General features: G+C 42.2%; 1 protein-coding gene across 5 annotated transcripts in view; it reads right to left on the bottom strand.

Moving 5' to 3' along the window:
- Window positions 1-14,451, bottom strand: part of MTHFD1L (methylenetetrahydrofolate dehydrogenase (NADP+ dependent) 1 like) — a 291,886-nt gene that overhangs the window by 129,051 nt on the left and 148,384 nt on the right. The gene's annotated exons all lie outside the window — the stretch shown is intronic.

Here is a 14,451-nt window from a genome sequence, read left to right as displayed (position 1 = left end):
AGTAACAAAGCAATAACTTAGAACTCAAGCTGGTCAAAAAATTTGCCAGGGGACCAATTTTCTGTCGGAAAATACTGATTTGATTGAATTAGTTCCACTGAAACTGTTGATTGAAACCAGGCAGGCCAGCCCATTCCGTGGAATCCCAGCCTCTTTATGGTAGCCCACCTGCAGGATTCCCAAACCACTGTTACTTGCCTATTGGGCTGACCATTTCAAGGGATCCACCTCTGACAGCCTGCCTGATAGACTGCTATAAAAATCAAGATTTCCTAGAAGCCAAAGTTCACTGGCATTCTAGGCAGCTGGCTCCTGTGGACGGCTGATTTCCTGGGTAGCTGGCTACCTAAGAAGCAAGCCAGAAAAATGTGGTTCTCCCAAAAGAGATTTTCAAAAACCCATTCATTTTACATATTATCTATTAGATTAAATGATGAGGTCGTGTTCATCCCCGTCCCCCCCGAAATTAATATATTTTTGTGAGGGGGAAATTATCTTCTCTGACCAGTGCTACCAGGAGCAAACCACTATCCAAACAATACAAAAATTAAAAAGCCATTTAGAGTAACTAATGTTCACACAGTCATAAAAGATGACCTGCATGTTACATGTTTATTTACTGTCACCAAAACGTGTATTTAATGTAAATAGCAGAACTGGAATTTGGTCAGATGGAGGCAAACAACAATACAAGTACTTAAATTGCTCTTTCTAATGCAAAACAAAACAAATCATCATAACACTGGGATTCTTTCAAAACTGCTGAAGCATGTATCCAAAATGAGAGAATCTCCCTCCCAGGGAATGCCATTCCAAGAGCCAATTAACCAATCAATCAATACTAACACTAACAATTAAGTAGAAGAATGGCAAAGCACAATCTACTAAACAGAAAATAAAGACTGAATTCTAAAAGAAAAAGATGTTTCAGTCAAGCAGAGCCAACTAACTTTAAACTTGATTTAAATCTCATGTCTCTTGAATTGTAAACTGTCTTTGTTGAGAAAGCTAGATGTAAATCAGGAAAGACTGTTTTCCATTTAATCTTGCTTTCCTCATTTTCTAGATTCTTTAAGGAGGTTGTTGCCACTATGTCTTCAAGTCTTAATAAAAGTATAGGTTTTGTTATTCACCCAGTGCATATTTTCCCCAGACTTAAGTGATTATAAATCTTGTATAAGCAATTTGAACAGTACTTACAAAAACTTCCCAAATACAACAAAAGGGCTTGCCCCTTCCCAACAAAGGTAAATACAACATTTCTATTTCCAATCCTTGATGAGTAACTATAGTCTAGGGAAAGGCCTCAGAAATGCAAGTATTGATATACCTGTTTTGACTATCAACTTTGGTGAATTGTTCACCTGTACAGGAATAATCATAGCCTTCTTACCCACACACAAGGATCATCTTTAGCAACAGTGCCAGTCACATTTGTTTCTCACAGTGCCCACAAATACACTTTGGTTCCTTCTGTAGATCTATTTTGTGCTTATGTAAATTAAACATACTGAATACAGAAGAATACAGAAATTAGCTTGTAGGTTCAATTGTGTGGCTGATTAAAGATTTAGAAAGAAATAAATGTTTTCTTCTCAAAAGCTGTAAAGTCTCACGTTAAATGAAAAGCAGTTTGGATTGTTTATGTTTGCGATTGTCTTCTCAATATCTGAAACACATCAAAAAGTGTAAACATTTCCTAAATGGAAACTGTACAACATGAAAAAGAAAGAAGCCAAACTCAACAGCGACATATATTTTCTAAGCCTTTGCAAGAAACACAACTTAATTCCCCGAGGACTAAACATCTACAATCCCCTGACTACTACACACAACTCCAAATATGCTTCACAGCTATGCAGAAGAACTTCAGAGAAAATTAGAAATCATCTACTTCACCTACTCTACTCCAAAAGAGACCAACTCAGGAAGGAAATCACCATATACCACAACAACTTAAAAGACAGAAATCCATGCACGTTCCCTGACAATATACAGTGGGTACAAAGAGACTACGAAAAACTTTCTACACCATTCATCCTACATAAAACGAAGAAATGGAACAAATTACTTCAAGAACAAGCTCCCTGGCCACAAAACAACCATCCGAGGAACACCACCAACACCCTACAACATTCCAACCTCAGACTCGATGAAACTGAAAGCAGCAACCAACCCACAAATATTATCAATCTCTCTACACACACGCTTACCAAAACTGAAAAATCTGTCCTTTCTAAAGGCCTAAATTTCTGTCCAGAAAAATACCCTAACAAAATACTTCAATGTGGAGAACTAGAAGAATTCTTCTGATGCCTGCGCCTCAAAGAATATTTCCACGACCAAACTGAACCCACTCCCAACAACAACTCATCCTCTGACAACATTCAGGAAAGGATCAATACCAAAAAGCCCAAAAAACCATCAGATTGGACACCTCGCAGTGGACGAAACCCTAACCTTGACCGCTACATTGACTGCTCCAGGGAAAGAATGAACAATGAAATAATCAGCAACACGCGCCACCACAACAACCTCTCTCTACCAGAGAAAAAGACCACAGAATCTCTAAGATCCAACCATCAAATAGTAATAAAACCAGCAGATAAAGGAGGAGCCATAGTCATCCTAAACCATGAGGATTACATAAAGGATATGTAAAACAGCTTATGTAATACAGGATATGTAGGACAACAGACAGCTCTCTGACACCACCTACTACAAAGAACTACAAGAAGATCCTACTCCCCTTTTCACCAAAAAACTCAACAATACCATCAAATCATTTCCATCAAGACTACAAGAAAAACTACAGACCTTGATCCCCGCACTACCTAACCCGGGGACTTTTTACATGCTCCCTAAAATCCACAAACAAGGGAACCCTGGCAGACCTATCATATCCAACCATGGGACCCTAACTGAGGAAATATCAGGTTTCGTTGAATCAATCCTAAAACCGCTTGTCACCCACAGAGCAAGTTTTGTACAAGACACTACAGACTTTCTACGGAAACTTAAAAACATAGACCACCTTCCCAGCAACACACTCCTAGCTACCATGGACGTTACCAGCCTATACACCAACATCCCACACGAGGATGGCATCCAAGCCTGACTTACATATCTACAGGAACAAGATTACAACTCAGAATACAGACCCAAAGATATCACTGAGCTTATACACTTCATCCTCACACACAACAATTTCACTTTTAATAATCAACACTTCCTCCAGATGATGGGAACAGCTATGGGCACTAAAATGGTCCCACAGTATGCCAACCTTTTTATGAGCCACCCAGAAGACTTCCTCAAGAACTGCACCATCAAACCCTTGCTATACTTAAGATATATCAATGACATCTTCATCATTTGGACTGAAAACCTGCAATCTCTGATTGAGTTCCATCAGAAATTCAACAATCACCATCCCTCCATCCAACTTTCTTTAGAATACTCCAGCACCAACATCTCCTTTTTAGACATGATGATCAGGATCCAGAAGGGTAAAATACAGACCACAGTATACAAGAAACCCACAGACCAACATACATATCTGCACAGAACCAGCAATCAGCCTAAACACACCAAAAAAGCTGTGATATACAGCCAAGCCCTCAGATACCACCGCATTTGTACTGAAGAGAACACTCGGGATTGCCACCTCACCAATCTTAAAAAGGCTTTCACCCAGCAAGGACACTCCTCCAGAGAGAGAGATCGCACGTTTGAAAGAGCCACCTCTGGATACCACGTGAAGAACTGCTGCAGTACAGAAGAAAACCCCCTACAAATCGCACACCGCTGGTTATGACGTATCACCCATCCCTTGAACCTGTACGGAAAATCCTCAAAAAATTGCAACCCATACTAGACAGAGACCCTATTCTTAAAAAGATCTTCCCAAAGCCACCCATCCTAGCCTTCAAACAAGCACCGAACCTCGACAACCTCATCACCAGAAGCAAACCTCCTCAAGCCCAGAACACACCAAAAGGATCCAGACCGTGCCAGGACAAGAAATGCAAAACCTGCCAACACATCTCCACCACCTCCACTATTACTACACCCCACAACAGAGCCATCAGCATCCCTGGATCTTACAGCTGCACCTCCAGAAATGTAATATACCGCATCCAATGCACCAAATGCCCTGATGGAAAATGTGTAGGAGAGACCAGACAACAACTGCGCACCAGAATGAACGCACACTGGAAATCCATCAAAGACAGAAATACCCAATTACTGGTGGGGGCACATTTCTCACAGGAGGGCCACTCTCTCTCCAATCTCTCAGTCCTGATCCTCAAGGGAAATTTACACAACACTTCCCAGAGATGAGCCTATGAGCTCCATTTCATCAACCTCCTGGATACTAGAGATCAGGGACTAAACATAGACAGTGGATTTTTGATGCACTATAATCTGCTTGGCAACTGACTCCCCAGCCCAGCCCAGCCCCTGGCTTCTTTACTTTTCATTCCATCCAGGAAGAGCACACACCAACTGCTGAAACCTCCTTAGCCTGACGAAGGGTTTTTGAACCCGAAAGCTTGCTTAATATTCTCCAACTATTTGGGTTGATCTAATAAAAGATATCAAATTCACCCAAGGAATCTTGTCTGCCCATGTCCTTAGACCAACACAGCTACAACCTAAACCCCTGCAACATTTTCTTTATACTTTTTCCACTGTTTTTCTTCTCTCTCTCGCTGCTTTTTTACATCCCCTTTACTATTATGCTTCATTCTCTTTAATTGATTTTTTTAAAATTGATTCCCTATCAAGTGGAAGAAGTTTCCTATAAAGCCTAGGGTTGTGTTTGGTTTACACCAATTACTGCAAGCCTCACATAAAGTTAATATTTATTTTCTGTCTCAAGTTAAGTAAGTTAATTTTGGCAAGATTAAGAAAAAAGTTCTAACTCTAGTTTACCCTTTTTTGGACTCTCATTAGTTTGAACAACACCCCTACAAATTCCTCCAATAACCAGAAATTTCCCTTTTTCGTTTTCTATTCAATTCATAATCTTTACTGAGGACACAGTCATCCTTACAGCCTCCCACATCAGCACCAGCGCAAGGGGTATAGCATTCCATGGCCTTTCATTTTGACCAGGACCATCCAACTTCCAGGCACCTGGGGGCCACACCAGCATAACCCACAAGCTCCCAGGGCCACATGGACACATGCACCACAGCACTGCATGTTGCCTCCCTCACTGCCCACTGCTCACCCACACAGACTCCTCCCATTCAACTACTGCACCGGATCACCTGCACAGTCCCAGACTTGTCCTCCATTCTCTGTGCCACACTTCCCTACTCCCTGGGGTAGGGACAGGAAACAGCAGCCAGAAAAGGAATGGGTAGCCTAATGCCCAACCGCCCTTGCAGCTGGAGTGATAGGGGGAGCAATGGCCAAGCAGGAGCCTGGGAGCTACAACTTAAGCCTCTCAAGGTTGCATGTGGCACACAGGCCTTCAGTTAGACAGACCTGATTTAGCTTCATTTCAGATGTCTTTATGGCCTGGAGGGCCAGTCCTAGAAATACGTACAGATGATCAGGAAGGGGACATCTTTATCTCAATTAAGCACTTACAGCTCGAACTTTAATTCCCTGCCCCCTCTCTTTAAAGGCTGACATGCCTAAACTCAACATTTACTAATAAACTGAACCCATATATAAACAAGTAAAAAAACAGATGTGAGCAGTGCAACCATAGTGAGTTGACCAACTAGGGGGAAACAGACAGTCAGGGATGTCAGAGCTTGACTTCAGAGTGAGGAAGGAAACAGGATGCAGTATAAAAGCTGCTTGGACGAAGGCTACCAAGTGCAAAGGAAACAGAATGAAGAATAACGTGAAGATAAAGTAACGTGCCAAAGTGTTGTCCTTTGAAAACTGTTTGTGCTCAAATACCCAGTGCAATCACTTTTATATTATTTCCTGCTTTCAAATCAGTGTGCCAATGAAAATACAAACAAATACAGGCCCTGGGGACTTAGGCAGCTTCAAGCTGGTCTTAGTTCAGTAATGGCATGACTGAGCAAATCATTTAATGAGCTATAATGAAAAATTATTAAGATGCAAAAACTCATGTATTGCTTTATTTCAGAGTCCTCAATTTATAATCTATTTAGTCTATAATACAAAACAATAGTTCAATCAGTTGTTACAGATTGAATGACAATGGAATTCCAGAACAAATGTATAATCCCTTGCTAAGACATGGTCAGAACATCTAAAGGTACAGGGACTGAAATACAGGAGGCAAAGTTAACAGGAGTGGTTCCTTGTTCTCTGCTGAAGGCAGATAGAAGCTTTTTTCCTTTTCTTGAAATAGGTAAACTCTCCAACCATCCCTTTGTAGCCTCTTTGGCTGCTAAGGTGAGAGTTCCTCTTCAAACTTGTTAACTCACTGTACAGACCATACTCTCCCCCCCCAACTATTTCCTCTACCTGAATTAGTGGAGTTAGTTATGGTTTTTTAACTATTTCTTAATTATACAGCAGCTTCCATCCATTCCACAAAACACATTAATAGCTTAAGATATTATAGCTCATTTACAAATGGGTGAAAAGCAGCATAGCAGAACCCAGCAATATTTTGGTGAGTCATTGATTCACTGAAAATATACATTTTGGTTGGCTAAAACCAAAATTAAATAACCAGAAATGTCAAAACTATTAATTTCAGGAATACCAATGTAAACAGCTTTATTTTTTCAAGCTTCACTCACAAGGGAACTGAGATGCCATTCTTTTGGCGATGAAGGTTTTGTATACCCTAGAGCTCAATGGGCACTCATTTGATTTGTGGGAGATGGGGGCTTAAATACAGCTCACAGCCTGAGCTTTTCCTTGCAGCAGCATGGCAAGGTGACTGCTGAAACCCCTTCCCGCTGAATGATACTGAAGCCCCACAACTGTGGGCCAGTCAAATGGGCCACCAGCTGGTTTAAGAGACAATTTCATACTCTTAATTGGTCCAAAGGCAACCTTAGACAAGTTGCTTACATTATTTATGTTTTGGTCAATTAAGTTATCAAAGCAAAATGGAAAAACATAACTTTGCTTAAGCAAAGAGATGGTTTGATAAGATGAACATTCCTTAGGATGAGGTGGGGGTAGGGAGAGGGAAAGGAAGAATAAAAATCACAGAAACATGTGGAGATAGGAGAAAGGGTGACAACAAGAAAAAAAAAATGTTGTATGACAGACAAACCTACGGAAACTATTTTCTTTTATATGCAGCCAAAAAATTGTAGTGAACACTATAATTCCATTTTGAGGTTCTGATGATATGATCACATCAGTCTAACGGTTCCCCCTCATGGCTTATATCATCACCAGAAGCCCTCAATGGGACACTGACCTGCTATGCATGGCTGGGGGTATTTTATTTCTTATAGAATATAAAGGATGTCAGAGAAGTCAGAACAAACAGCGTTGTGGTTCAAGCAGTTGATCAGATTTCATAGTCCTGGTCTCTTTAGTAAAGCGGTAATTTTTCTCTGCTGAACAGTACATCTATCATGCTATAACTAAACGTGTAAAACAGTTCCACATTTGTCTTGAATTCCAGTTTATCCTTATGAATTGTTGGAAAGCCTTGCAACAGAGGCAAGACTACAAGGAGAGTTGTGATAAGAAAGCACATTTAATCCACAATAGAATTTGCTGTAAACAGAGGCAGATTTTAGGTGAAACTAATTTCCCTGCAGTCAGCACTTTCTATCAGAAAATCAAGATCAAAACAAAACATTTGTACTGGAAGAACCAAGTTGGGAATGTACACATGAGGCTAAGTTTCAGGGCACAGAATGGTGAGCCTGAATGCCTGAACAATGCAAAAGGAAATGGAAACTATGAATTGCTAGCTGCCATTTACTCCCTAGATGTAAACATATCTGCTCTGGTGCAGCTGTCTGCTGGTAAACTCAGGAAAGAAGAGTTCAAAGTTACAGAAGCAGATGAACTCTGAACCTGGAGCTCAAGGCATGTTAGCTGTAGAGAACTGATAGGTTCTTGTTTAAGTCACAAGTACCAAGGTGCCTAGCCACCAAAATAAACTAGGGCAGAGCAGCAGTTAATTCAACAAACCATCACATCTTTTTATTAGTGTAGCTGGGTTGAATGCAGCCAAATGTTTGTCCATTTTGAATCTGGTAATTTATCTGACCCAAGCTTCCACCCATACATGTGATCCTAGAATTTGATGAGCTCAAAACATTCCACTTTTAAAGGATGAGGTTTTCTTGTTTTGTTTTGGGGGGGGTTTCTAATGTGTCCAATGATACTGCTTCTCTGAATAGCTTATATCCATTCAGTTTTTCTTATTGTGCACTTATTTCTAATGCAGCTTGTTCCAACAAAGCTGGTATAGCAGAAACAGTGGATATTGCAGCTCTCAGCAAGCTGGGCAGGGACACATAGGACACTTAAAGAAAAACATTTTTCATTTTGTAAAGAACTGAGGTTTAAAGCTTCTGTGTTGGTCCATGGTTGAGTAAGGTCAAAGTAGCACACTGAGCTGAATACACAGTATTTTCCACTCAGTTTGGCTGAACATACGGTTGTTCAGACCACAAGGATTACTCATCTTTAACTACGGTGCTGTCAGTTGTAAGATGCCATATCCTGCAGCACTGCGCTCCCTACGGAGCCAAAATAGCGGGGATTTCCTCAGTTTTGACTGCCAATCCAGACTTCTGGCATTATGGCAGTATCTGGGAATTTCAATTTCCTATGCTAAGACATAATATTTCTTACAGTTATTAATGCCTTTGTTTTCCAAGATGCTTTTGACAAAATGTCAAAGTCTATTCTGGAAAGGCTGAGTATATGAAGACAAAGTTAGTTACAGTATACTTTGAGTCATTTAAGACAGTAAGTCTGTATTACTAGAAGTTGCACTGGATGTTTTTTTTTTGTGCTTTTTTTTTTTTAGTACTGCTGTGCTTGTGATGGCCCTGATCCAGCAATGGCAGGTCTCTGTGCTCATCCGGGACCCCAGTGACATATTGGCTGCTCTGGGTAGACAGTGGCCCAGTTACCAGGATCTGTCTGCAGAATCAGATCAATGATACAAGCACCCATTATTGATTCCACAGAGCTGACCTCCAAAAACAGTGATGCTGTGGCCTGATGTTGGAACCAGTGCTGTTCAAGCTTTTTCTGAAGAAATAATGTCATTGGAAAATACCAATTTCTTAGAACCAAACTATTTAATTGTCATTTCACTGAACTTCTGCCTAGTCACAAGCTGTAGAAACCAGGCTGATTTCCTGACACCTTACCTGGCAAAGTGGCTTGCTGTAAACTCAAGGACAGCCCTACTATCTGGATTGACTCAAAGGCAGGAATCAATGTTGCAAGGCTGGAAGCTTCAGCTCTAGCAAGGGCTCAGCAGCTGTTGCCTGGATCTGCAGAAGGGACTTGAAGCCCTCAAAATTGCTGCATAAGCCAGGCATTGCAGGGGTTCCAAGGGCCCTGTTACAAAGCTCTAGGAACTTTCTGGGCTTGCAAGGTTTGTTATTTCCAGACTGAGGAATCCCACAGATAGGCCTGAGCTTCCAGTTTAAGTCAGCTCAACTCCTACAGCTTGAGGAGTCAGATGCTAAGAGAGCTGGGCAACTCAAGGGCAGTCTGCATGGAAACTGCTGGATAAAACTGTCAGCTTTTGTTAACTTCACTACTCCCTGCTGCTATTCAGAGGTAGGCAGCAAATGAAACTAAGAAACAAGTCTATTTTCCATAGCAGTTGCCATGGCCCTTAGGGAGTTCATTTTGTAAACACCATGCATCAAGTGTTTTGGAAACACAATTTTCAGAATTTCTACTGCACAAGAAATTTCCAGAGGTCAAAATACTGTGAACCAGAACTGAAATTCAGCCACTGACATGAGATTCTGAAAAGAAAAATGAAATCTTGAAAGATACTTTAAAGATAAATAGCAAAGATGTTATATCACTGGTTGAAATTTTTTGTCAAAACAAATCTTAGATGAACAACTGTGTTCTAAATTCCTCACTCCCCCAACTAAAAACATATATTTTTCCTGGAAATTGTCAATTGTTTGACAAATTAACATTTGTTCTTATGTTCTTAACAAGCAAAATGTATTTGTTGAAAACTAAAATAGATTCAGCCATCTATCCCTACCACCGTATTTCATGACAGCAGTAGTTCAGTTTTTTCCTACCCTCATCCTCTGCTCTAAGCCAGGCTCTTACTAGAATACCTCTCCTAAAAAGCATCATGAGAGGAAAGAACAGTGCACCCCAGGACATGCACCTGAGCATCAGACTATTTCAATTAGAACGCACAGATTACCATCAATTCCCTTTTGACGCTATTATTCTAAATACCCATTACTTTCAAAATGCTTTTATATACTTCATTAAAGTATGTCTTCACTGAATGTAGCATTTCTAAGATCTTTGCTTTGGGAAGTTTGAAGCTGTGCAAGTAGAGCTATCCATGGATGATATGTGATTTCTATTTATTAGATCCTTCACCTCAAGTGCAATTTGATCTTGCTGTATACCTACTGGATTTTAAAATGACTAAACAATAAGGACTTAAAATCCAGGACTGATGTTTTGATCATGCTAATGCAAAAAGTATCCTTTGTGAGCTTTCAGGCCACTATTAATTTTTCTAGGAAACATGGAGGAATCACCTCTTGTCTTTTCCAATTCCCACAGGTTTTACATAGGACCAACCTACTGACAGTCACAAATATTAAAACATGAGTTTCTGATGCCCAAACAATCCATCAGCAATGGATCAGCCACTTACTGGCATCATTTTTGGATTTTTGTTGGCAATATAGAACAGTAATATTAAGGAAACAGTATTATTGGTTTCCATGCAAAGAAGAAGCGGGTGGCAGAATAGAAAAGGAGAGGGAGGAGGAAGAAGGAGAGAGTTGCATGCAACTCACTGTATTATACACTTGTCCGAATCCCTTTGCCAAATTTGGTGGTGTTAGAATTACATTTTTAATGCTTGTGTCCTAATATTGTATAAGACTCACACAACAAGCAATGAGAAAAAAGCATGTTATACAGAGGTAAATGGAGAAATTGATTGTGACAGCTGAAAATTGTGTCTGTGTGATAAAGGTGCTTGCTGAAGGCTCTATGAAGATTAGACCAAATGTTTTTTTGTCATTTGTTTAGATATTAAGCTATATGTTGTTTCTGAGAGCCTAATTAAAGTTTAAGATGTAGCAAGGCCTTGCATAAAGTAAGGCCTAGTAAATTTAGCAAAGCCTTGAAGTAGTAAGGCCCTGTGGCATAGTTAAAATTAACCTTATCAAAAGAATGCAAGGCTTGTACTGCTTGCTATTGGTCAGTCTAAGGACAGTTGAAGTAAAGAGAATCTGAATGGCTGTAAGTTATTAGCACAGCTCAAAAGTTATAAATGGCTGGCACATATGAAAATCATTCAGAAGGAAGATGTAGCTCTGTGAAAGAAGTACTGATTTAAGATTAGCTGCTGGCCTGGATCAGTGGGCCCACGGACCTCAAGGAGCCCAAGGACTGAATACCAGGATCTTCCCGGTACCCCTTGGACAGCGCTGATTGGAAACGCCTGACTTTGCTGAGCTTTGTGGAAAGAGAAACTTGTACATCAGGCATCAGAAGGGACTGCCAATAAAGTTGCCGATGCAAATTATTATTGTCTGTCTGTTGTTTTGTTATCTGTGCGTAATTGTGTTTTTGTTAAGTCAATAAACCTTTCTTACCTTTCTACCCCCCCGACCACACTCTCAATCAATCACAAACCCTCCGCTGGCAGCTGGGACATAAATTGGCGTCATGAACAGGATTAAGAGACTGGTCTGGAGAGAAAGGTTGGAATGGAGGCCATTGGTGGCTTTGCTTAAGGAAGTGACGGACAGAGAATCCTGGGTGGGATAAAGATAGGTTGAGACCTGCCTGGAGTGACCTGGGAACTGTACCCAATCACTGGGCTAGGTTTGCTTCTGCTGCCGCCCAGGGTAAGCCCAAGAAGGGGTGCCTGTCGTGGCAGCTGGCCACATGCCTGCGGCTAGGGGCCAAAGAGAATGCCCAGCTCTGGGAAAAGATCACCTGGCTGAGTAAGGCGTTAGAAGGCGTGAGATTCCAAAAGCATGGCATGCAAGGCAGCGCGAGCCGCTCAGAGCCGCTTGGATACATTAGAATGGAGGAAAGGAAAAATTATGATCGCGCATGTGGCCGCTTCCCCCCAGAAGAGGGCACAGTTAGCACAGGCTGGGGAGCCATCCTTCCACAAGGTGCAGCAGTGCCTGTATGGGGAGAAACCAGAAGCTGAGCTCTGGGAAGATCAAGGGGAGGAGATTGATGGCAAGCCTGGTGCTAAACCACCCCCATATGTCCCTGTCCAGAGGGAGGAACCTAGCCAGGTCTTCCCCGTGGTAGTAACCTATTCAGGGCCGCAAGGAGGGAATCCCTGAACAGAGCTACATTCCTTTACCCGTGCAGAAATTCAAGATATACAGGAACAGCATAAGTCCAAGCCGGGAGAGCTAGTGATAGACTGGCTAGTTTAAATGTATAGAGAAGGGGCATCCACAATTTCAGCAAGTAGGGCCGAAGCTGCACAAATCGTTCTGTGCCCTGAGCTCCAGTTAAATTAGTTTTCAGGAGGTAATGAAAATGTTACTTTGTTTTCTGCTGCACTTCAAGCAACTGCAGCCAGTTATGGTAATATGGAAAAGTTTAACCCTGCCCCTCGGGCATGGGCCAATTTAAAGGAGGCTGTCTGCTGCTTGTATCAGTTAGCACTAACTGAAATCATTCATGCAGCAGTTTGGACTTGCATGCCAGTTTCAGAAGTCGTGACAGCACCATTGTGGAGAAGGTTTTGCTGACGAGCACCAAAAGAGTGCACCTCAGCCCTGTTGGCCTTGGAGCCAGAGGTGATAAATCAGCCGGTAAGAGATGCAATCCGGTGATTAGTGCAGCTTTTACCCATTTTGCAAAACCCAGGGCTAAGCTGATGAAAACCGCCAAGGCCATGGCAGCCACCTCAGCAAAAGATAACCTCCTGGCCCCCCCGAATTGTTGGAAGAAGCTGGGGAAGGCCGGCCCAAGACTCCGTGAGCAAAAATGTGGAAAGACTTGTTAGCTGCCGGTTTCAATAAGGTGTAAATTGATGGATTGCCCACCAATGTTTTGTGAGGGCTGTGGGCTAAACACTGCAGCAAAAAAGCAAGCCCAAAAGCGGAGCCATCTGCACCACCAGCAGGGTCACCGGAGGGATTCTCTGCCCTGAGGGAAGAACTGTCAATATTATCCCAGGCACATGCAGGGTCGCCAGCCTTTACCCCCCCGATTATGTGGCCTAGGGAGCCTGGCTGGCCCAAACTTCAACAAAAGGGGCCACAATGGGGGAAATAGCGGGCCGGGGACCGGTATCTAAAGTTAATATTGGCCCCTTAATTCGGATCCCTGTACAGATTCAATTAGGTAAAAGTGAAAAGTCAATTGATATGCTATTAGACACGGGTGCCCAGATTTGCATTTTAGATTCTGCAGATTAGAAGGGGGAGAAAGGAACCCCTTATCAAGTAATTGGCGTTGGAGGCACCAGACAACTAGGACATCTGGTCTGAGCAAACTTTGTGTTACCTAAAGGCTCTAAGGTGATGGTGACAGCAGTAATACATAAAGGAGGACCAAGCTTACTGGGACTTAATGTAGCATGATCCCACTAACCCTGCCTCCCACGAAAGGAGTACACAGACCCCAGTATCAAACTCCACTCCCCCCCCTCCCCCCCGAGGCCACCCAACCTATCCAGTGTATTATACGCCAGCAGTTAGAAGATGACACTATTATCTAAACCCACTCTCTGTATAACAATCCAGTGTAGCCAGCGTGCAAGCCAAATGGAGGGTGGTGACTGACTACTGACTTACGAGCTTTGAATGCTAATACTGACCCCTTGATGGCTGCCATCCCGTCACTACCAGCCTTAACAGAAAGCATCCGGTGTTATGGGCCTGCATGGATGGGATCCGTTGATATCAAGGACATGTTTTTTGCTATTCCCATCCATGAGAGCTTATTTGCTTTCACGTGGATAGGGCAGCAGTATACTTACACCATGTTGCCCCAGGAGTGGATACACAGCCCCACCATGGCTCACGGGGTTTTAGCTACAATAGTTCACGAGGTCCAAGAAAAGTACCCTGATGTACGCATGTGGCAGTATATAAATGACGTCATGGTGGGCAGTCAAGACAAAGAGGCTGCCACCAAGGCCTTTGAATCATTAAAAGAGAAAGTGTGTACCTTTGGATTCACGCTGTCTGAATGGAAAATCCAAGAAGTAGGGCCCAAGTGTGAATTTCTAGGAATAGAATGGCAGAATGGGGGGCCCACAATACCAACTGAGGAGCTGCGAAGTATAGTAGACACTTACTCAGC

Source organism: Alligator mississippiensis, chromosome 1 (genome assembly GCF_030867095.1).
Source record: "Alligator mississippiensis isolate rAllMis1 chromosome 1, rAllMis1, whole genome shotgun sequence".
NCBI classification, from domain to species: domain Eukaryota; kingdom Metazoa; phylum Chordata; order Crocodylia; family Alligatoridae; genus Alligator; species Alligator mississippiensis.
The sequence above is the reverse complement of the archived record's forward strand: the minus strand, read 5'-3'. Positions and strand labels throughout refer to the sequence as shown.